Below are 24,050 nucleotides of genomic sequence, written 5' to 3'. Positions count from 1 at the left end.
GTGATAACTAAGTGGCTCGGGGAACAAAACATCGAAATCTTGTGTCCATGGCCAGGAAATTCCCCAGACATTAATCCCACTGAGAACTCGTGGTCAATCCTCAAGAGGCGGGTGGACAAACAAAAACCCACAAATTCTGACAAACTCCAAGCATTGATTATGCAAGAATGATCTGCCATCATTTAGGATGTGGCCCAGAAGTTGATTGACAGCATTCAAGGGCGAATTGCAGAGGTCTTGAAAAAGAAGGGTCAACACTGTAAATATTGACTCTTTGCATAAACTTAATGTAATTGTCAATAAAAGCCTTTGACACTTATGAAATGCTTTGAATTATACTTCAGTATACCATAGTAACATCTGATTAAAAAAGATCTAAAAACACTGAAGCAGCAGACTTTGGGAAAATTAATATTTGTGTCATTCTTAAAACTTTTGGCCACGACTGTACATTGTGTTTTTACACTTTATGCTTTGCTCTAGCACCTGTTCATAAATGATTTTATGTGAGTGCATCTTTCTTCTTTTTTGTTTAAACATGGGCCCTATCATACACACGGCGCAATGCGACTCCAGGTGCGATGCAAGTGTTTTTTGCTAGTTTCAGCCCGACACTGTTATCATTTTCACGTCCAGCGCGCACGCGGCCACCTGTTTGCCCATGGGTGTGTTGGTCTGAAAATGAAGTGTTTTCAGCCGCATTGTTGGCATGTTGCTATTTTGAGGCAACTAAAAACGACTGTGCCATTGACCAATAAAAACCTGGTCTAAAGTCGATAGGCTCTGTTTGCTTCCCCTGTTTGTGTTCTGCTCATTTAATAATATATAGAACCTTTCACACCTCTATGACATTATTAAATCACAATACATAAAAATTCTCTTTATAAAGACACTCGCATACACACGTTACAAGCAAATATTAACATTAATGTGATTAACGTTTCACACCACTGGTTCTTCACTGGAACAAAACAAGCTACAGAAGCCCAAACCAAATTAGGTCAAAGTGTTTGAGACACACAACATCACTTCCTGTTTGACTGTTTTGACATCAAATTAATTGTGACTTTATAGTGGCCCCAAAAATAATTTGGACATTTAGGTACCTAAGTATTTTGTACAACTTAAATGAACCAACCCCAGTTCCTTTAAAGTGAACCAGAAAGGGAACAACAAAAGGACCCAAAACAAAGGTCTTAGTATAGTTCTTTTATGGCGTCTGATCATTTAGGGTGTGGACATGCGTGTTATATTGGGCCGAGACACCACTGGAGTTTTTGAAAACACCTTTAAATTTAAAAATCCAAAACTTATTTGCATTATTAAAAATGGCATTTTAAAGAAATATAGCACAAGCAAAGTTCAATCAAAACATTTATCAAAATAATTTATGGAAACATGTTGTCTTAGACACTTTTTGGCTGTCAAGTGTTAGTGGAACAGGCTCATATGTTGATGTAAACCTGTGGTTATTCTGACTCCTGAATGATCTTGAGAAGACCTGATTTCCTACATCCACTAAATATGACATTAAGATCAACTGGTTAAAAGTAACTGAAAAAGTGTCTCATAAAAAGAAGTTAGTTCTGAGAAAAAACTGAGCATCATTTCTTGGCTGGTGACACTTAAAGTGTGATAATAAAACATGATAGAGAAGCTGATTGTGTGTTCGATTACTGTTCTCAATCTCTCTCAGCCTCTGATGGAGAGTTTTTAAAGAGCAACATACAACACAAATGCATATTAACAAATACATCTGATTTATCTGAACTACTTGAAATAGGATGAAAGAGAATTACAACAAACAACATTTCACATGCAGCACAGATAAATGCATGCTTTCTAAAACTCTTTATCTGATCAACATGTAACATCACACTGAATTTAAACAATAAACAGTGAAACTATGAATTCAGACACTCCCTGAGCACAACCATTATTTTATCTTTAGCTAAAAGCATTGTGCAGAAAACAGAAACATAGTATAGAATATGATTAAAATACTCACAGAGTATGAGAGGCAGTGCACTGGACCCCATACTGTCACATTAATGGACTGTTTTAACAGAGCTGTGTGCTAAAACATACACTTCCTGTTAAACAGTCATTAACACTTCAAGAAGAGACGAGGGAGGAGGAGACAAAACTACACAGAAATGCATGAAGAAAGAGAAAACGAGATCCATTTTAAAATATTAATCTCTGTTATGTAATGCATGCAAGTAGAGCTCTGTTCATCTAGGCCAGGGGTCTCCAAACTCAGTCCTGGAGGGCCACTGTCCTGCAGAGTTTAGCTCCAACCCCAATTAAACACACCTGAACCAGCTAATCAAGGTCTAATTAGGCATACTAGAAACTTCCAGGCATGTGTGTTGAGGCAAGTTGGAGCTAAACTCTGCAGGACAGTGGCCCTCCAGGACCAAGTTTGGAGACCCCTGATCTAGGCCTTCTTGAAATGACTTCAAGTTCTTCCGGTAATTGTTCTCACACTGCGTTCTCTCACACTGCCACACACATTATGGACAGTCCAGTGAATACAAAGTGAAACCACGACGAGACATCTAATGTAGGCTTATTTTCATGTACCGCTCGACTGCTCTTATTTGAGTTATTCTCTCATAAACAGTTGCAGCGCCTGATCCCTGGCGGCAGTTGCTGGTGGTTCATTTCGGCATTTGCACAGATTGTGAGTTGCTCTCTGGTTTCAGTATCGCTCCATTTCTGCCATTGTTATTAGGCTAGTTTGAGATGCCGAAAGCCTTGCCTTTAATGTAGACGACAGTAGGCGGCCGAAGGCAAGGGGGTTTGAGCCAAGATGATTGATATAACGAACACATGATCCAGTGTATCTGTTAGCATATTACATTTCGGCAATGTCTGCATATTTTCCATCTATTTTCCATTTGTTAAAAACGTGACTTCTGTAAAAGCCTAGGACCAGTTAAAAATCTGTGGAAAAATTTGCAATTTGTCAACAATAACCCAGAATCAAAGCATAGTGTGATTGTTGCTATATCTCACGACCAATTCGTACGTATTTTTACGAGGTGGCTAATTCGTACGAGTTAGGTCGTACGAATTCATAAGATTTGTCTAAACCCCAGTGATGGGTAGGTTTAGGGGCGGGGTTAGGGGTAGGACATTCGTATGAATTCATACGAATTTGGCAACTCATAAAATACATACGATTTAGCAAAAAAACATATAAAATCGTTGGATGTACCAGTCCACGTGATTCATGGAAATAATGTGGAACTCGCCAGAAGTTGCACACTTATTCCTAATGTTTATCTCACCCATCACAAAGACATACGGCCTCATCATGTAACACCATGTACATCTCAACAAGCATGGAGTGAAAGTCTTCACCAGAGTGCTGAAACGCACAGCCCACAACACACACCAAGAAACAGCAGTAATTCCAATGACAAGAGAAGCTCTCAGTCACTAAGATCCCTCCATCCTCCAGCAGAGTCCAGAATGACCACAGGACCTCCATCACAACACAAGAGCTACGCAGCGACAGTTCAAAAAACCCTGGAGCTGCTGAACATCTACTGAACATCATCTGCTCCAGACTGATGACATAACCTGCATAACTCACATACATTTATACACATATATATATACACACACAAACACACATTACAGAAAAATCTATCCATGAAATCATTTAAAATCAGTTGTTGGATTACAGGGGGTCTGCACTCTTCTACTTTTGGTAACAAGACTGCAGACCAAGACTTACTCAGCAGTGTAACAGATATGGACATCAGTTTCATGAAATGTGGTGTTGCAATGAGACTTTACATTGTCCAACAGGATACAATAAAATTGTTGTCCTTCATTGAAAAAAAATCTAAAATAAAATGTGGCCGAGACTCAGGTGGAATACTTATATGGCACAAAGACAATTTGAAACATTCAATTATAATTGTTAAAACTGAAAATTAATCTATTTGGTTTGAAATGAAATCAGTCATATCACAGTGTAATCTTTACCTCTGTCTGTCTATATTCCACCTCACTATTTTGAAAAGCAAAGTTTTCCAAAGTTACAGACTGACAGCTTACACTTTCAGTCCAGAGGAAATATCTTCATATGCTGAGACTTAAACGCCAGGACAGGGAGAAAAAGCGATTATGTAAATATTGTAGATAATGGGCACATACTCATGGGCGATTTCAAAACACTGCTTCGAATCTTTTGTTTTGAATCAATGGTTCGGACTGCCAAAGTCACATTATTTCAGCAGTTTGGCAGTTTGACACGCGATCTGAATCACTGATTCGAAACAAAAGATTCAAAGCAGTGTTTTGAAATCGGCCTTCACTAGATATTGTTGAAAAGTCTTTATTTTTTTTTTTTTTTTGGTGCACAAAAAGTATTCTCGTCGCTTTATAATATGAAAATTTTCAAAAGACTATTGTGGAACAAAAGAGAAAAATATTCAAAACTAAAATTGATGAAATTGATGAATCAGTAGATCAAAACACTTTCAGGAACCTATATAAAAAACCTGAAAAACCCAAATTAGAGATATCACTCCAAATGTAAATCTTACTTTGAAAATCTTTATCAAAAAATTGATGAAAGAAAACAATTAAAAATTATCAAAATCCATTGGAGAAATTTATAACAATGTCTGAAATTATAGAACATATTAAAAATCTTATATTAAAGAAAGCATGTGGAGATCATTGTCACATATATCTCAACACACAACATTTTAAATAAAGCACAAATTGGCTTTTTACCAAAACAGCACACATCTCTCTTCACACTCTAATGAACAAAAACATCAAGGACAAACAAATGAAAATATTTGCATGTTTTGAAAAGTAAAAAAAAAAAATTATTTGACTCAATTTGGCATGATGGTTTACTGTACAAACTCCTACAAATTGGTATCGGCGGAAAAACTTTTGATCTTATACAATCTCTGTACACCAACAGTAAATGTGCGTGAAAATCAATAATCACAGAACAGCGTTTTTCCGGCAGGGACGTGGAGTGAGACAGAGCTGCAGTCTGAGTCCAACTCTATTTAACATCTACATACTCTAAATGATCTGGGATCAGCACTGGAGCGCTCTAATGTCCCCAGCCTCACTCTACACCACACAGAGGTCAGAGGTCAGCTGTATGCAGAAGATCTGGTCCTGCTGAGTCGGGTTTGGTATCAGTGGCCTTGGGTCTCGGGTAATTTAAGATAAATGTGCTTTTTCCGAATGGACCCAAGAAGACCCAAATTCTTTTAAACTATGTCAGGCATTTAACAAAATTGTATTATTTAAAACAATTCTATGACAACATTATCTCACTTTTTCAAAGAAAATTTCTTTGAAACTGTGCTTCTACGTGCAATGTGTCATGATCTCTGTTTGTGCACCTCATGTTCCCTTGCTGCTCCCCTTCTTAGTTACCATGGACACTCATTGGACCATGCCCACTTGTTAACTCGTTATCTTGTTAAGCTTAATATTATTATTATTATTATTATTATTTTTATTATTATTATTTTTTTTTAAGAGCCATCTCAATAACTCTGTGAAAGTCCATTTCCAACTAATTGTTTCTGTTTGTTTTGAACATAAAAAAATGTACAAGGTCTGCTGATATAAGATATTCTGGCACATTATACAGTAAATCATAAACGATCTGGTGGTACTTCTTTTAGCCACTATGCTCCAAAAATTTGGAATTGTCTACCAAATGTAAAAGAGTAAAAGAGGCTACCAGCAATCATATTTTCAAAAAGTGAGTTAAGTATATATTTTTAAAGTTGCTTATCGTTAACAATAAGTTGTGTGTTAGATCTGTTTTATGTTTTATTTTACCTTCTGATTCTCTTATAGTTGTTTTATTTATATTATTTTATATTGATATTGAGGTCAAAGTGTATTGCCAATTGCTTTATAACCTTTTATATTTATTTTCTAATATTTTTATATTGACATTGTGTGATTGTATTATTTGATTTTATGCTTGTGAAGCACTTTGAGTGCCATTTTATGTATGAAAAGTGCTATACAAATAAATGTTTATTATTATTATTTTTATTATTATTATTATTTAGGTGTGTTCATCAAAACCAGACATGACTGGAAAATCCAATTCAGTTTAAATGTAATTTAGCTTTATTTGCTTTATTTATGACGATTGTATAGTATTATAAAAGTATTACTATTATTATTTACTATAGGAACCTCATTATTGTACTTATTATTCTACCAGGTTCTGGTCCAGTATTTATTTATTTATTTATTTATTTTTATTTTTTATTTTTTTTAATAGAGGCTACTTCTGTGCTTCCCAAAGCTTGTGATTCTCTTATAAATTTATTTAAATTCTTTCCTGTTTATATGTGATACATTTAATCAATACATATTCTATCGTTTCCATTTCCTGACATGTATTACATAGACCTGTGTTGTGATAAGTTTATTGTGACCCATTCTAAATACTGTAAATGTAATATATTCTATTGGTTATGATTATTTTTACTTTGTTTTATGGGACTTTGTATTTTATGGAAATGTATGCTTTTCTGACATTTATTAAAGCAGCTGTTCCCAAACTGGGGTACGCGTACCCCTGGAGGTACGTGAGGTGACAGAGGGGGTACGCGAACAAAATGCCGAATGTTGCCGTTCATTTAATTCTTCCCCACCTTAAAATTACATTAAAACCGACCATATATATTCTAACAGGCACAATGTCATAAATGCATGACTACATGAATACATAAATACATCCAATCAAAATGCCGCATCTTTACCAAATCTGACAGCGTCCATTTCCACATAAGCAGCGTGCAAATGGGTGCAGGTTGTGTGCAGAGTCTGCTGCCTGAGCAAATCGCGCTACATTACTGCCGTTCTCGACAATGTACCTGTAGATTATTTAGCACTTGAACAAATATCCTGGCACAAAAGGTGCATAGAGATCAATTTAAGATTCAAACTCTTGATACAAAACATACCTTTTGTGAGTTCTTGTTTTTAATGTTGATAATATTATACGAGCAAAAATGCAACTCCAAATATCCACACGATTGGAAATATGATATTGATTTTATACAACATTTCAACAAACAAAAGGGTAATATTAAGTGATGTTCTTCACAATATTGTCAGTATTTGCTCTATTTTGCAATGAAATAATAGCTCAAACGAAAGCCACAGCAGAACTACAACACACAGCAACGAATCTGCGGCTTTGAACGAATTGTTCGTGATTCAATGATTCATCAAAGAGCTTAGAACCCAAGAGGCGACACTTTGATACTTTTTGGGTAACAGCCACTAGATGGCGCTCCGGTAGCGCGGCTGCCTTTATGGGGTGAAAATACTAACTGGACCATAGAATCCTTCACATCTTACGCACCCAAAATCGGCGAATTTCACTGCCAATTCAGAATCGCAATAGAACAGGTTTTTAAATTAAGTCACCAGTAAATTGTATGGGTCCCACAGTAAATGTTGTATTGTCTTATATAGGCTATGTTTTATTTTACCAGTTGTGGAATCCAACCATTCAACCATCTGAGGTAACGTAGTTAGCCTACTTTATTGAGTATTTCCATTTTATGCAACTTTACACATTTATTAATAGTAAATTAATAATGAATAAATTTAAGATCATCATGTTTGCAGCGAACAATATATTTCAGACCTAGTGGAGTAATAGTAATAATAGTATCTAGGTCTGAATTGAAATATATATATTGTACGTTTTAATGGATCACGCTACAAACATGATCGGGCATTTCGGGCTTGAACAACACAACCGTCACTAAGAAACAAATTGCTTTGAAGGGAAAAGCGCAGACCCAAGAAACAGTGAACCCCAGTGTAAAAAGGAAAGAACCACCTCGAAACAATGAACCACATCTGGAAAATTTTAGCAGACCCTGGCCAGATATAAACACTGATTTTGCAGCAGTGATCAAAATGAGTAAATGACCTTTGAAACTAATGTTACGCTTCAAAAAATGATCGTATTGCATTGTTATGCCAGTAGGCCACAATCGACCTTGCTCTGGGATACTGGCAAGTCTCCATGGTGGAGGACTCAAGACCAAAGATGGCTTTTGTCTCACATTGTGGGCTGTTTCAGTTTTGTGTGCTTCCATTTGGTCTGTGCAATGCACCAGCGACCTTTATTAGAATTTTACATATCTTTCTTATTTGACATGCAGTAATTCAGTAAGGAAATAAGATAAGAGGAAAATCTTTTTTGATGAAGCTCTACTACATATGAGCTGCATCTGGGTCAAATTTTGTGGTGATAGCATAAAGTAATCGAAAGTTACAGCATTTGGAACCAAGGTAGCCTTTTTGTTTAGCCTTTGACGCCCCCTAATGGGCATTTTTAAAATTGTTCTTCCATGAGGAATATTTTGTGATCGACGCAAGAGATTATGGACTCATTTTAATCATGAGAATCTGCATTAAATAATGATTTTCTACGATCTGTGCATGTTTCATGAAGTTATGAGTAAAAATGCCAAGTGTTTTCTCGTCACGGGGCCCGCTTACCTCATTTCAGACAGGGGTTCCCCTTTTGTGAGCGACCTATTTGAACGGGTGCTCGCTGCCCTGGGAACTCAACATCGCCTCACAACTGCATATCACCCGCAATTCGAGCATACGTGGATGATTAACACACCACCTGGGACCGATATATCCCACAAATCTGCTTTGCGCTAATTCAATATACTTTTACTCAAGTATGGCTTTTGAGTACTTTATCCACCACTGAATGACACTGACATTAACAAATCTACATGATATGCGCAACTTCTTGACTTTGACATTGACCTACAGGCCCATCGCTTCAATCTCAGACCTATATTGGTCCCTAGAATCACCTCAGGGTGGTCAGATAAGAAATGGACTAATGAGTATCATACTGACAGTTTGGACCTAAAGTAGGAATGTGTTTAATGGTCTGAATGTCTTATGTGTTTAAATGTTACTATTGAGATGTTCTTTTCTGGCATAGGAATAGGACCTGTAAAGTATGGTCTTCAAGTGTTTTCATGTTATCTTGTTGGAAAAAAAAAAAAAAAAAAAAGGAAAATTGTTATTTTACATGTATGGTTTGGTTTCACAAGCTTTCCTTTTCTATGTGATGTGTCTTTGAAGAGCGTACTGTAATGTGTAGCTCGTACTGACATGTATGCCAGTTATTGCCTTCTGTGTGTGAAACATAATATGGGTTGATGGATTTCCAAGTTTCCATGTATGGGGCTAGATTTAAATGTTGTCCTTATGTTGTGTATGGCTGGGGACAGCCTTTTTCCTTCTGGTGGGGAATCTGTAACAGTCAAAACTATTTACATGCATCACATTATTGTGTGTTGTGCCCTTTAAGAGACTGATCACTTCACTCAACACGCTTTATGCAGTGATGACGTAGAAGAAGTACATGACTGTGTGATGAGAACCATAGTAGATGATAAATGTGCTCACCCATCTTGTTATAATTTTGCTTCACTTTTATTTGTAACGCTAAGAAAGAGTCAAGAGTCAAGTATGGGATGTCTCGCATCTTTCTCATCTTTTTCATCTATGATGTGTTTGCATGCCTGCTAATGAAATGCCTGAACAAGCCAATCAAGATCTTCTAGAAATATACAACACAAAGACATGATAACGTCACTGAACAGTCTATGGTTATAACAAATATACAGGGCACAGGAAGTACACAGGTTTATCAACGCAATATTCTTTTTTATAAAGAAATCAATACATTTTAAATCAGCAAACCCATTAAAGGTGCTGTATGCAATTTCTCAAATTCGTTGTTGAACACTGTTGATATTTGAAATCAACCCAAACAAACCCACCCCTCTCTTCATTGCTCCACCTCCAAAACTCACACTCCGAAGCTGTGTCCCAGCTTCGAAGTGCGTGAAAGGGGTGAGGGTTTGGAGTGGAGGAAGGTCTCACTGAGTTGCAGGGTTGCCAGGTCTGCACAACAAAACCATACCAAAAGTAGCGTAATCACGGCAACAGTGTAATAGTAGCCCAATTTCAGACTTGGCAACAATGAGCCGAGCATCATTACATGGCCTAGCAGTTGTGTGACAGAGGAAGTTTTTGAGTTTAAAAAGGGAAATGGATGCAGAAAAGTTTTATGACTTTCTATTAGATTTTAACATGCTTCAATGCCAACGCCTGGACACTGGACCATATGAACAGGTAAAATATGTATGGTTAAACTGTGTAATGTCAGTTTTATATCGTTAGCAACTATTAGTAAACCTTGTTTATTTCTTATGTTAAATGTAATGTTAACTGTGAAAATATATTTTCACATTTATACATTTACTCTGTATTTAAGTCTAAATTTAAAGTACAGTATTTTAGGATTTTATTCAACTCCACTCCATCTCAGAGACAAACACTGTATTTATGAAAAACTGACGTTTTGGACATCATGGATATTACAGTTTGATTTAGATATTACATATTGTTGAAAAAAATATGTACACTATATAATAGAAACAGTAAAAATGTTATGCCCCCGGTTTCACTGAGAAGGCTTAAGCTATTCCCAGACTAAAATGCATGTTTCAGTTGTTTTAACTAAAAGAAACTTGCACTGACATATCTTAAAATATACCTGCTGACCATGACTATTTGTAACAGGCAACACAATTATAAAGCTACGATGCCCAAGACAAAATTTGAATGAACCATAGATCTGTTTTGCATGTTGAAATATTTTATTGTTTGATTTGAGTTCATTTCTTTTATTCTTCCCTCTTTCTGAAAATATCTCGGTGACATGGCAGCCGTCGATTGAGCAACAAACCTGTTGGTAGACAACGCAGTGGACAGTGGAAATATGCACTCATCCCAGATGATGTCCCGCTGGCAGAGGCCTTACCAGGGTTTGGAGGCTGATGGGATTTGTCTCACTAAACCATATGATATTGCTAATTACTTGGGCCAATTTTTTAAAAACAAAATAAAAAGATTGAGACAGGCCATGGAGTTTGGACAAGATAGGAATATTTCATATAGATTAATAAGAAATATTATAATGAAGTCTAAAATATGTAATTTCAGATTTAAGACAGTAACAGAAGACAACGTTATAAAATTACTACGGGCAAGTAAAGATAAACCCTCGGGTTTTGATAACCTTGAGGTCAAGTTGTTAAAGTTGGTGGCAGATTTAATTGTTTTGCCTGTTACTCATATAATCAATTTAAGTTTATTGAAATGTGTATTTCCATCACAGTGGAAGACAGCAAAAATTATACCTTTAATAAAAAATAATAAAGAACCATTTTCAGGTCAAAATAGTCGACCAATTAGTTTGTTACCTGCAATAAGTAAAATTATGGAAAAAGTAGTATATGATCAAATACAGGAGTATTTTGCAGTAAATGGGTTAAATACAATTTATCAGCATGCATATAAAATGGGTCACTCCACGACTACAGCATTGACTCAGATTACCGATCATTGGTTGCAGGAAATTGATAACAAAAATTTGGTTGGTACAGTTTTTTTGGATTTAAGTGCAGCGTTTGATGTTTTAGATCATAGTATATTACTTAAAAAATTATGTTGTTATGGATTTGAACCAACCGCTATTAAATGGATAGAGAGTTATCTCAGTAACTGAGAGTACACTGTGTATTTTAATGGCAGTTATTCTGAGGTTGAAGAGATGAGTTGTGGAGTGCCCCAAGGTAGTTGCTTAGGGCCCTTTTATTTTCTATCTTTACTAATGATTTTCCCTTGGTGATGGAACATGCCACCATGGCAATATATGCAGATGACATTACACTATATGCATCTGCAAGAACAGTAGATCAACTTAATAATATCTTAAATAAAGAATTGACCTTAGTTACACAATGGATTAGTGCTAATAGATTAGTCATCAATATAAAAAAGACAAAATGTATGGCAGCTGGGTCAAAATATTTTCTAAAAATGACACCCACATTACATTTGTTATCTGGAGATACTTTGATTGAACAAGTAGAAGAAACTAAATTATTAGGTGTAATTGTTGATAGTAAGCTGTCTTGGAACAGTCAAATAAACCAAATTTTACAAAAAATGGGTAGAAGTATGGCCATTATTACACATTGTAGGAAGTTCATTCCTTGTTGGACAACAAAACAACTGGTTCAGTCATTAGTGCTTTCTCATTTGGATTATGCCTCAGTTGTTTGGTCAAATACAAGTGAAAATAATTTACACAGACTTCAGGTTGCTCAAAATAAAGCAGCCCGAATTGTTTTGAGCTGTCCATATAGAACCAGAGTGACTGCTATGCATGATACACATAATTATTGCACTAGACAAACAGGTGAGATGCGATGTGTGCTGCCTTTATGCAGAACTCACCAAATACAGCGGTCAGTGTTTTATCGTACTATGGTGGCATGGAACTCATTACCAAGATTTTTGTTGCTGGAAAATAATAAAAAATGCTTTCAAAAGAAGTTAAAACTTTTCTTGTTCACACAGTGATTACTGATAATTGTGTATTTTGATTTTTAGGAAGATTGATGTTGAACCTAATGATTTAGTTTTGTTTGTAATTATAGAATATGTATTGTAGTGTATAATGATACCAGAAAATGAGCTGTTTTTGAGTTTTTCTTTTCTTTGACATTGAGCTGCTGTGAACTCTTGTATGTCTTGTATACTGTTATTGTGTGTGCAGTTGTGTGAATGGTGTAAAAAATATAAGTAAAACACGTAATGAATATTGAGAAGACCCCAGGAAGAATAGCTACTGTTGTTTCAGTGGCTAATGGGGATCTTAATAAACAAAACAAAACAAAACAAAACCAGGGTCTCTAATGTGGAGCGCATCCAGGTCCAGCAGCTCCACCAGGGTCTCCCTGATCAGCCGAATGAAAGTGTATAAAAAAATGTTTTGTTGTTTTATATACTGTTAATTGAAAATGTTATGTTGTTTTTCTGATGTTAAACCTACGTTCTGTTGTAATTAGCTTTAAAAAGTACTTTAAGTAATGTATAGTACGATTTAATTTAATGTAAAAACATTTCATTTACATGATGGAAAAAATATTGTATTGAAGAAAAACGCGGGTCCTAAAGCACTTGCCCAGTCATAAACCTTCATTCCAGTGATATTCTTTTGAGCTCTTTTGTATTGTGTCCCATCTCTCGTTCTGCAGTTTTTTTTTATTTTCAAATCTCCCTCTTGCTCGTTCTCTCTCCTCCACTGTCATACGCCCCCTAATGCTGATTGGTTAGACGTTTGTTGTTGGTATCGGCCGACTAACTTCCAAACAGTGTGTTTGAAATAACACTGAGTCCACCTTTAATTTAATTAAAAATAATAATAATTACCCCAGTGAGGAATTTAACTGTAAATTGTTAGTGGGCTACAACCCTTTAAATCTTATAGTTTTAATCTTATAGTTTACTTTCTCAAAACGAGATTAGTCTATTATTTTATTTCTTCTGGACCTTGATTGATGCACAAGGACTGAAATTAACAGGGCCTGTGGCAAAATGCCATCAAAATGAACAAAAATGCACCTAAAAATTAAGTTGGGGGGGATGGGGGGGATGCATGAGTTCCTGATTTTTATATTTGTAATGATACATAATCCTAATGATACATTAAACAATAAAAGTAAAGAGCAAGAGTGCTGTTTTTCCCTGGAAAAAGAATTTTGCAAACGTGATATTGATATGAGAGAACGGAATAAACAAGTTAATATTAAGTAGCCTAAGTAACTTACAGACACATATTGTCTGTTTTTGCTACTTCAATAAAAATAGTTCTAAACAAAGCCACATAAGTTCTGTTACTGGTTGGAGCAACATGTTTCATTCCTGAAAGAATCTCTGAACAAATTGATTTAAATGAATTGTTCAGTGACTCACTCATTAAGACAGTGACTTGTCGCCACCTACTGGCCGATTCCCACTGCACTCCACTCTGGAGCACAAGTCTGTGTGTAAGGTATAGGTATATTCACAACGGTATATTCATCACCGTTTATTTCCTGTCACCGTGCAGGGTCGTTTATTGCCTCAATAGCCCTTGTTTGTAACAGTCTATCACAAATACATTCCTGGTTTCATTACTGTAAGTTTGTTCTGTCAAAAATGTAGGCCTACTGTATGCTCCATTTAAACCAGTGTACTCAGGGATTGTTTGTTGTTCTTCGTGGCGTTGACGTGTTTTATATAATATTTCTTTATTCTATATAACATTTCTGTATACCCCCAACCCAAATCATCTTCCCGCTCCCCTGCAATTATATTACACTGTTGAAGTCTATAAAAGTTGGACAAACTACAATATTTTCAAACCATATCTTGACAGAGCATTTAAACATGTTGACAGAGGTAACGGTTTGTGTCTTTTTAAACGTATTATCAGATTGAAGTTTCTTCTTTACAGCGTACTGACTTTGAACTTCAACAGATGGAACTGTGAAATGCACCGCACACACACATACAGACACACACACATTTTCAACATTTAAATGGACATGTCTTGTGTTATTTGTTATTTATTGTTTTTCACTGCAGTTATTGCTTCCCTTAATGACCATCATCTGTTAATATTGATTTAGCCTATATAATATAAGACCGGTAGACATGTCTGTCATGCAGTGAGAGAATATGTGAATTGATTGGGGAAAAAACACTCAGAGAGAGAAAGAAAGAGAATTTGAATTTTAAAAGTGATTTTATTACAATTCACACTTCATGGATACACTTTTTTTCCCCAAAACTTAATTATAAGCACAAAGGAAACCATCAAAAGAAAAAATAAATGACAACAAATTAGTAAAAAGAAAAAAATAGCTTGTCATCAACAACACAACACTCCATTTAATCTCCATTTCATCTCAAACGCTAACAGAACTTTTTATAAAAATGAAAATCAATTAATACTCTTGCTTTAAGCATATTTAAGAACAAACACTACATCTTCCCCTGACAACCTTTCAAATTTATTTGTCCTGCTCAGATGGCTAGTTTGGCCATCTAGTTTTAAAATTCAGTCAACTCCTCTTTTTTAAGAAATTTAAAACCAAAAATAAAAGTTATATCATACAAAACACTTTGTTAAAGGAATTAAACAGGTTTTGCAAAACCAATAATAAAGGCTTCGGACTATCGCACTCCATAAAAGCATGAAAAACCGTTTCTCTTTTCAGGCAAAAAGGTTATGACAAATACATATTACAAAAAAAAAAAAATATGAAGCTTATAAAAGAACAAACTTAAATATTTTCAAACCATTTTTAAGGACAAATAAATGCTGACAAAACCTTCAAACATGTTGACAGAATTACCTGTATGATGAGCCTTTTTAAAGAGATTAATATCAGATTGAAGTTTCTTCCTCTGTTACGGCGTACTTACTTTGATCTTCATCAGATGGAACTGTGAAATATGCAAAAAACATGAATGTCCCACTCAGAAAAATACACACAGAGAGAGAGAGAGAGAGAGAGAGAGAGAGAGAGAGAGAGAGATGTGCTCCTGTGACCAGAGAGGTGCATCAGAGCCACACAACGTTTCCCAGAGGCTAAAATATCTTTGTCTTCACTACTGCCACACACTGATGTACCAGTCCACGTGATTCATGGAAACAATGAGGAACTCACCAGAAGTTGCACACTTATTCCTAATGTTCATCTCGCCCATCACAAACACATAAAGCCTCATCATATGTATGACCATCTCAACATGCAAGGAGCAAAAGTATCCATGAGTGACCTTGGAAACACAACAAGAAACAGCAGAAAATCCAATGACAAGAGAAGCTCTCGGCCACCAAGAGCTAGAGACCTTGATCTAGGAGGAGTCCAGATCGGCCACAGGACCTCCATCACAACACAAGAGCTACGCAGCGGCAGTTCAACAACCACAAAACCCTGGAGCTGCTGAACATCTACTGAACATCATCTGCTCCAGACTGATGACATAGCCTGCATAACTCACACACATTTATACACATGTATATATACACACACAAACACACATTACAGAAAAATCTATCCATGAAGTCATTTAAAATCAGTTGTTGGATTACAGGGGGTCTGCACTCTTCTACTTTTGGTAACAAGACTGCAGACCAAGACTTACTCAGCAGTGTAACAGATATGGACATCAGTATCTTTCATGAGACGTGCTGTCGTAATGAGACTTTACATTGTCCAATAGGATACAATGAAATTGTTGTTCCTTCATTAAAAAAAAAAAAAAAATCTAAAATAAAATGTGGCTGTGAATACTAGGGTAAACGTACCTATTAAGCTCAAGTACCCATTAAGCACACTACCATCTTTGAGCTCAGATTATAAAAAGAAAAAATTATGTATTATCCTACTTGATGTCTTAACCAATTGATGTGTTTGTTACTACATACCTCCTGTAATTTCAAGAAAATCAGACCATTGCACACTGAGATATGGGTGTCCATGTGTTCACACTGTCTGGCAGCCATTTTGAAAGCTGTCTGAAAACTTTCACCAAAAGAGGAGCCTCTTAAATGTGCATTTTTAATGTGGTTAAGCCTTTTTTGGGGGGTAGTTGTAACTACTTACTGCAAAGTTAAGAGATTAATGTTTAGACTTTTGCATAGTATAACCTGGAACCTGCATGTGGAAAATTATTACAGTTAGATCCAAAAGATAGTTTTAGCAACATAGCGCAGATGCTACAGAACATAGTTAGCTTACTAAGATTGTTGCTACACTAATATATTACTTTTCAGGCATTACTGGCTTGTACTTTTAAATCCATAATATTATACATTTACAGTTTATTGATGGTCTGTGGTTTTAAACTGCTGCAATTTTTAAAGACTTCATATTATTTTTAGGTGAGCTTAAAGGGTGCACTACTATGAAAATCACACAGCTTCAGTGTGACATCAATAAGAAAAAGTATAATTTCATAGATATTGTCAATGATAGTTGTTCATATTAAAATATGTATAAACTTAATACATGACCTAGATTATTTATCAAAATCGTGTCCTCTAAATTTAATGTAATATTTGTTAATTAAAAATTGTTGCTGCTCCAATTTAATCTCAGTGTGCTCCCTTTAAGCTCATCCACATTAAACGTCTATGTAAATACTTTATAAACAGACTTTAAATATTAACTGATGGTTGTCACTTTAAGTTAATCTTTATAAAATGATTAATAACTTATTTTCACAGCCTTAAAGGGTTGGTTTACCCAAAAATAAAAATTAGCCCATGATTTACTCACCATCAAGCTATCCTAGGTGTATCCTCAGACTAGTACAATCGGAGATATATTAACATTTTTGGTATTAAATAATATCCTGGCTCTTCCAAGCTTTATAATGACAGTAAATAGAGGATGAGATTTTGAAGCCCAAAAAAGTGCAACCATCCATAATAAAAGATATCCACATAGCTCCGGGGGTTAATAAGCGCCTTCTGAAGCAAAGCGATGCATTTGTGTAAGAAAAATATCCATATTTAAGTCTTTAAAAACTAAAATAACTAGCTTCCGACAGACGGCCGTACACATCGATTTACGGTGAAAGAGTGAACTCTTGACTTGACGCATGACGTAATGATGAACGCGGAAGCGCAGAGGATAGAGCAAAGCAAAACACCGGTCATGAATTAGAATATATAACTGATCAAATTGAATGCCTTGTTGCTAGATTTTAGTGTTCTGTTTGTTTGTTTTTTTGTGATTGACTGTGTACCTTCAATTGTTTAAAAAGGTTGTTTAAAATAAACAAGAATTTTTAATAAAACACGTTGTGAGCTTAATGGCAACAGGGGTGTGCTTAAAGGGTAACAATGTACCCATTAAGCACAGCCAGACTTTTTGCATTTAATGATGTACATCTTAATTATAATGCTTTTGTCATTTAAAATAAAATTAAATATTACTGTGTGAGAGATTAATATTTTATTTTAACATAACTTCTTGTACTGAAATCAATAGCTTATGTTTACCCTACATGGCACAAGACAATTTGAAACATTTGAAAATTAATCTATTTGGCTTGAAATGAAATCAGTCATATCACAGTGTAAACTTTACCTCTGTCTGTCTATATTCCACCTCATGACTCTCACTATTATAAAGAGCAAAGTTTTCCAAAGTTACAGACGGACATCTTTCACTTTCAGTCCAGAGGAAATATCCTCATATGCGGAGACTTAAACGCCAGCACAGGGAGAGAAAGTGATTATGTAAATATTGTAGATAATGGCCACATACTCAATGACATCAGATTTCATTCCTCGTCAAGTTTCACACCAAGAAACAGCTGTGATAGTTCAGTCAACATGAACGGAAAGCAAATGTTAAAACTCTGTACAGGTTTAGAGCGATAAATCATTAATGGCAGAATAGAGGAGATACATTAGGTAGATTCAGTTATTGCTCCAGATTAGGAACCAGTGTGTTTGATTATTCAATAACAGATATTGATCCAAACTTTATTAATGTATTCACAGTCAGACTTCAACTCCTGATTTCTGATCACTGCCAAACAGTGCTTTATCTGAAACCACCATGTGAAAGGACCAAAACTTCTCCACTCGAATCTGAAAAACTCAAACTCAAATGGAACAATTCAAAGAACACATGAACAGTCCAACGATATTAAAAATGCTGGATGACTTTATGTCCACTGATTTCACCTTAGACGTTAAAGGAATAAATTCAGCAACAAAACATTTTAATTACACATTCAAAACATGGGCAACTCTACCAAACATTAAACGGCAAAGCAAACATAAAACAAATCAACAGAAAATAAGAAAGGATGTTTGGTTTGATAATGAATGTGCAGGTCTCAGAAAACAACTAAAGAGACTTTCTAACTAAAAGCACAAAGATCCATCCAGTCAAACACGGCTTACTTACTCAGACTGTCTGAAAAATTACAAGTCTAATTTGAAAAATAAAAAAATAACCCTTTCACACATAAGTTTAAAATATTCTGGCTGAGCCCCCAGCGTGAGTTTTTCAAGGCGACCGTTATTTAGAACGTATCGCTTTATTGTTTCCATGGTGACGCGTCATTGCTTGTTACATGACACACAGCAGTCACAATAGCGCTGTATGACTGATGATCTGCTTTTATTACATTTTTCCTTTTTTATTCGAAATATTCACAAATTTGTTAACGATAGCATGAAAGATCTGATATTCCGATTGACAAATACGATCGCGTTAGTTGAGCCATAGGCGCCGCCATGTTAGTTTGCGCCGCGCAGAGAATCGGATCTGTTGGATTTACAACACGTGAATTCATCCACTTCTCCCGAAGTACATGAAAGTAAGTGAGCCGGTGAACTGGGGGAAGAATAGAGTAAACTTTAAGTTACATACACAGTGTGTATCTGATATGAATAAAATGTGTCGTCTAATTATTATGGAAATGATTGTTATTGCCGCTTCCATAGACATCAGTGTGTATTTTACAAACTCTAAATATATTGTTTTGTCAGTACTTATGTGTATTTTAAAATAAACATTATGTGGTTGAAAACACTGCACAATTGTGATATAAGTGCTGCGCGCCTCTGTCTCTGTTTAGGCCAGCCAAAGCGCGCAAGCACATTTGAATTTGGCAGTTGATCACGTGATGCAGTGAACGTTCTAATCACACCGGTGTGATCGTACGCGTCAAAGTGTTAAAAACCAAAGTTGATGAAACACTTTCTGGAACCTATATAAAAAAACTAAGAGATATCGCTCCAGAATGGCACAATTTGGAAATCTTACTTTGAAATTCTTTATCAAAAAAATTGATCCAACTGACCGTAACCATCCTCCGAGTAAAATAAAGGGAAAGATAGAAGACTTAAAGAAAACAATTAAAAATGATCCTTGTATAACAATGTCTGAAATTATAGAACATATTAAAAATCTTAAATTAAAGAAATCTTTTGGACAAGATAACAAGCTCTAGCCAAATTATTTAATCTTCAAATTATGGTCCGGTAACTTCCCTGAGATCTGGTCTGAAGGACTGATCACCCCCATATTTAAAAAGGTGATAGATTTGACCCCAATAATTATTGTGGCATCAGTGTGGGCAGTGCTTTAGGAAAACTGTTCTGCAGTATCATTGTCACATATATCTCAACACACAACATTTTAAATAGTTAAAGCACAAATTGGCTTTTTACCAAAACAGCACACATTCGAACACATCTACTCTGTTCATACTCTAATGAACAAAAACATCAAGGACAAACAAAGGAAAATATTTGCATGTTTTAAAGATTTAAAACAAGCATTTGACTCAATTTGGCATGATGGTTTACTGTACAAACTCCTACAATTTGGCACTTTCGATCTTATACAATCTCTCTACACTGACAGTAAATGTGCGGTGAAAATCAATAATCACAGAACAGCGTTTTTCCGGCAGTGACGTGGAGTGAGACAGAGCTGCAGTCTGAGTCCGATTTAACTTTTACATACTCTAAATGATCTGGCATCAGCACTGGAGCACTCTATTGTCCCCAGTCTCACTCTACACCACACAGAGGTCAGAGGTCAGCTGTATGCAGATGATCTGGTCCTGCTGCCCCGCACAGCTGAGGGGCTTCAGTTGGAACAGTTCTGTCACAAGTAGTTCTGACAGTCAATCTGGACAAAACCAGAGTCATATTGTTCCAGAAGAAAGCCAGATCTCAGGGAAACAAACACCAGTTGACTTACAGTATAAAGGACAGTCCTACAGCACAGCACTTATTTTATATGGATGTGAAATTTTGGGATCAGTACTAAATTTTAAAAATTGGAATAAAACTTCAGAAAAAGATAAAGTACAATTAAAAATGGCTAAAAACATTTTAGGGGTCCATAGAAGCACTTCCAATGATGCCTGCAGGGCTGAATTAGGCTTGGTACCTGCTGAACATTGAGATCCAGAAGAGATGTGTTCAGTTCTGGCATCACCTGCATCAGTCTGATCCTGATTCAGTCCATATAAAGCCCTAATCACCTATGAAACCTCACCAGAACCTCGTCCTCTAAACACACTCCCTCTTCAACTAGTCCATGAAACTCAATTCCTGACTGACTACAGCTGCAACCCCAAAACTATTATTAAAGAAACTGACAAAAATTTGAAAGACACTCATGATGAATCACTAAAAGCACTTTTTGACCCAAAAAAATAAACTCCATGTTACTTGAACCTAAATAGAACCACTAAATTGGCAAATTATCTCCTAATTAAACAATTTAAAAAAAGACAAATTCTCTTCAAATACAGATTAAGTGAGCATGATCTAGAAATAGAGAGAGGGAGATGTAAACACACATGGACAGAGAGAGAGAGAGGATCTGTAGACACTGTGACCTACAGCAATTAGAGGATGAGAAACTCTTTCTACTCATCTGTATTAAATATCACAATGTTAGAGAAACATTTCTCCCCAGATTTGAAGCACTGATTCCATCATTCATTGAACTTAGTGATACTGAGAAAATGCCCTTCATACTTGGAGAAGATGACAGCACAGCTGCTAAATATGTGTTAGCCATTCGCAATGTTAGAGACGGTTAACTCTCTAGAGAGATCCACTGTATTTATTCATTCATTTAGATTTATTTTATTCATTTTGTTTATTTATTTACTATGCTACATGCAACATGATCTAGTCTTTTTAAATTATCTATCTATCTATATATATATTCATGCTTTGGCAACACTGTGAGCTATGCTTATAACATGATATACAGTACAGTCATGCTTATAAAGCTGAAAATAGAAATAGAAACTGAAATAGAGAGAGAGAGAGAGAGAGAGAGAGAGAGAGACAGAAGTTTTACCTCTCGCTCTGTAACATTTGTAAAGCATCACGACTGTCGCTACCACATACGGACAAGCTGCCAGAAGAAAACTGAGGATGTTGAAGACAGAAATCTGACCTGAACGTGACACTGAAAAACAGAAACACAAGAACATTATTGAGCAACATTCAAAAAATCAGATTCATTTCTTTTGGCTTTCAAATAATAATAATAATAATAAAAAATTATAATAATTTATGAAAAGTCATATTTTGACAGGAAAGTCACTAACATGTTTGATCCGATTTTATTTAAATGCTGTAGCTAAAAAAACGCTTGATTTCACTGAATTGTGGGATTTTGTTTATAAGATGATCTCATCAGATGCTCATGAATCAAATCAAATCATCTCACAGTTACAGACTCCAGTGACTCTCACCTCTGACTGAGATCCAGCTGTGGAGTGACTGTCCTCTCTCTGTTTTACAGTAGTAGAAACCCTCATGTGACTTTGAGACAGTAGTGATGCTCATCTCTCCTGTCGTCTGATTCTGGACCAGTGATCCGTCTTTATAGAAATCAGCGCTGAGGATCGGGGAGTTTGTAGATCGATGTAAACAGTGTAGAGTCAGAGTCTCTCCCTCAATCACAGGATCAACAGAACTCACCAGAATCACTTCACCATCTACAAACACAAGAAATACATCAGCAGATGCTAGTGATGATACAGGCTGTACTTAATCAGCCATACTTCAATTATTATTAAGATGTGGAGGGACAAAATGTTACCAACCATTAATCTGAGAAATTGATTATTTTATTCAGCAAGGATGCATTATCAAATGTGATGCATTGACCAAAATTTTTTTTGTTACAAAAGATTTCTTTTTCAAATAAATGCTGTTATTCAAACTTTCTAAAGAAAAGAAAAAAAAAGAAAAAAAAATCAAAGAAAAAAAAAATGATCATAGTTTCAACAAAAATATGAAGCAGTGCAGCTTCTGAAGGATCATGTGACACTGAAGACTGGAGTAATGATGCTGAAAATTCAGATTTGAATCACAGGAATAAATACAGGAATAAAAACATAGAAAATTGTTATTTTTATAATATTGTAATAATATGTCAGTGTTTTATGTATTTTTTATCAAATATATGCAGCCTTGGTGAACAAACATCTTTCCAAAATAAAATAAAAAATAAATCCCAAACTTCTGAATAATAGTGTATTTTATTTTATTACAGAGTTAAAATCTCGATATGCACTGTGCAGAAAAAAAAATAAAAATAATAATAATTCTGTTATTTTCAGTTAGTTGAAAGGGATAGTTCACCCCAAAATGAAAATTCTGTCATCATTTACTCCCCCTCAAGTCGTTCCAAACCTGTATAAATGTCTTTGTTCTGCTGAACACAAAGGAAGATATTTGGAAGAATGTTTGTAACCAAGCAGATCTTGCCCCCCATTGACTACCATAGTAGGGAAAAAAATACTAAGGGGCATATTAGGAGCTCCTTTAATACATAATCTCATGACTGAATTCTTAATTCTATTCTAATTTTAATCTTGGACAGATTGTTTTTTTTTATTATGTTTCATCTAGTTGTAAGTGTGATTGGACTCACCATGTACAGTGATGTTTCGAGGATGACGTTTCTCTCCAGATTCAGACTGACACCAGTACACTCCAGTGTCAGATGTGCTGAGAGACTCGATTACACATGCAGATCCTGTTTGATTTGAACAAGTTTTTGTGTCTTTGTCTGTGTATCTTCTCACTGTCCATCCAGCAGAGTTACTCTGATCCTCACAGCTCAGAGAGACAGAGTCAGATGAGAAGTGTTGACTTCTGCTGGGATTGATGACCAGAGACACTGAAGAAGAAACACCTGAAAAGAAGAAAATCTCATTAAAAACTGACAGCACACGTGTGTTTGTGTAATAAAATAATCTCTAACAGGTAATAAAGTACAATTAAGATGAATATTAGCACTAAGCAGAATTGATAGTAGCCAAACAGTGAATCTGTTAACATCAGTTGCAAGCTTCATATCACAAGTGTTGAATCACAGATGATCTCTTTGGTTAGATGACCTTTCTGGTTAAATTTATTCATTCAGCAGATGCTTTTGTCCCTAAAAGATGAATACGACAAAATGATTCATCATAAGCACAAAACTTTATTTTGTAATACAGTTTGAAATAAGAAGGACATTATTATGAGTGTGTATTTGATAGTGTGTCTTATC

General features: G+C 35.5%; 2 protein-coding genes across 2 annotated transcripts in view; one reads left to right on the top strand and one right to left on the bottom strand.

Annotated features, from left to right (window-relative positions):
* LOC127515292 (Fc receptor-like protein 5) overlaps window positions 1–24,050 on the top strand; it is a 487,356-nt gene that overhangs the window by 390,582 nt on the left and 72,724 nt on the right. The window lies entirely within an intron of this gene.
* LOC127515290 (Fc receptor-like protein 5) overlaps window positions 1–24,050 on the bottom strand; it is a 241,516-nt gene that overhangs the window by 198,319 nt on the left and 19,147 nt on the right. The gene's annotated exons all lie outside the window — the stretch shown is intronic.

This window comes from Ctenopharyngodon idella, chromosome 7 (genome assembly GCF_019924925.1).
Source record: "Ctenopharyngodon idella isolate HZGC_01 chromosome 7, HZGC01, whole genome shotgun sequence".
Taxonomy (NCBI): domain Eukaryota; kingdom Metazoa; phylum Chordata; class Actinopteri; order Cypriniformes; family Xenocyprididae; genus Ctenopharyngodon; species Ctenopharyngodon idella.
Note: the sequence above shows the minus strand (reverse complement) of the source record. Positions and strands in the feature narration are given on the sequence as shown.